The sequence below is a fragment of the Pleurodeles waltl genome, chromosome 5 (genome assembly GCF_031143425.1).
Source record: "Pleurodeles waltl isolate 20211129_DDA chromosome 5, aPleWal1.hap1.20221129, whole genome shotgun sequence".
Taxonomy (NCBI): Eukaryota; Metazoa; Chordata; class Amphibia; order Caudata; family Salamandridae; genus Pleurodeles; species Pleurodeles waltl.
Genome location: NC_090444.1, coordinates 450,632,486 through 450,634,192, shown reverse-complemented (window position 1 = coordinate 450,634,192; position 1,707 = coordinate 450,632,486).

The window sequence follows — 1,707 nt, the reverse complement described above, 5'->3', positions numbered from 1 at the left end:
TATCCCTGAAGGGTTTCAGCTTTTGCCATGGTGGCCAGCTTACAGTCCAGGATATTGAGCTGAGTAAGGAGTATGGTGTTTAATGGAAGAGAGTCTTAGAGATGTCAGATGGATCAAGAGCAGAATGCTAGGCAGTCAATCTCTCTTCTTGCATCTGTCTCACAAGAACAATGACATTTTTCTGTGACAATAGGCTTTGTTAATCATATATTTATTTGTGACTAAAATGGTCATGTATTTAGAACGTACCTGTTCATGATGGTATTCGTCTATTTTTCTGTGATGTCTTTTCTTGCTCTACTCATGAATTAAGATAGTTGGAGCTGAGAATGATGCATCACAATGCTTATTTTTTCAAAATGCTTACCACCTACCTTAGATTCTTTTTGCTTCCGATCTGTGTTCCTTTTTATGCAGTTGCCTTTCCCTGTTGGATTCTGCAATCTGGGCAATTACGCTAAACTCTTTCTCTACTGGGGTTCAGGGTCTTTCTTCCAAATTCTTGTAAAACTCTTCCCTCAAAAACTATACATTTTGACAATTCAGAATGTATTGATTGCATGTGCTACATTGCCAGCTGGATCACCTGTATTCTTTACTTTAAAGAAATATTGATATCGCAGACCCTGCATTAATTATAGAGTTACAACAAAGCATGACCAGAGCATCAAGGTCTATTTTTGTTAAAGACATTCCAGAATCTACCAGTCTTGATTTGTGGTGTGCTTGCAATGCCCTGTGTATTAAAGAGAGTATTAAAGGGAAAAAAAGTATTATACTCAGTTTGGGTATTTGAGCCCTGAGTACTGTCATGCGGGTTGTACAATGCTCTAGCCATTTATCAACACTTCAAAGACTAACAGTTTCTGATGTCTTGAAGCATAGTACTAATACATATGGATGATATTTTGTGTTTTTTATTAAACCCTCACTAAACATTAAGACCATGTGGCAAATGAGTTATCTAGACTTCAAAAACATCAATTGAATTTGAGATGGAAGAGGTTGACTTTTGCCCTCATTACGACTTCAGCGGTCTTGAAAAAAGACCCCAGAAGCTGCGGGCGCCACAATACCGCCAGTGCTGGTGGTGTTGGTGGCACCCTATTTTGACATTTTCGCTGGGCCAGGCCACAGCGGAAAAGTCACATCAACATTGAAGCGGGCTCATAACAGAGCCGGCAGCAATGTTGATGTGTAGCGGGTGCAGCTGCACCCATCGCGCCTTTTACTGCCTGAAATTTGGGCAGTGAAATGTGCGATCGGGCTGTGCCTCGGGGCCCCTGCACTGCCCATGCCAAGTGCATTGGCAGTGCAGAGGCCCCAGGGGCACCCTGAGTCCCCCTTACCGCCAGCCTTTCATGGCAGTGTTTACCGCCAAGGGGACAGGCTGACAGTTGGGGACTCATAAACCCCAGGGCAGCACTGTTTGCAGCGCTGCCCTGGGGATCATGACCGCGTCGCGGTATAGTGGAGGGGCCGGAGGTATGGCCGTGGCTAATGCGCCACTGTCATAATACACTGGCGGAACACCGCCAGCCTGTTGATGGTGTTACCGCCAGTGTTCCGCCGGCCGCCAGGGTCATAATGACCCCCTTTATACGGTTTGTCAATGGATCTAAAGAAAGTTTCAGCCATCATTGAACCACTGTCTACTGGTAGCCCGAAGGACACTGCTGGAATGTGTGGATCTAATCCTCCAAATCC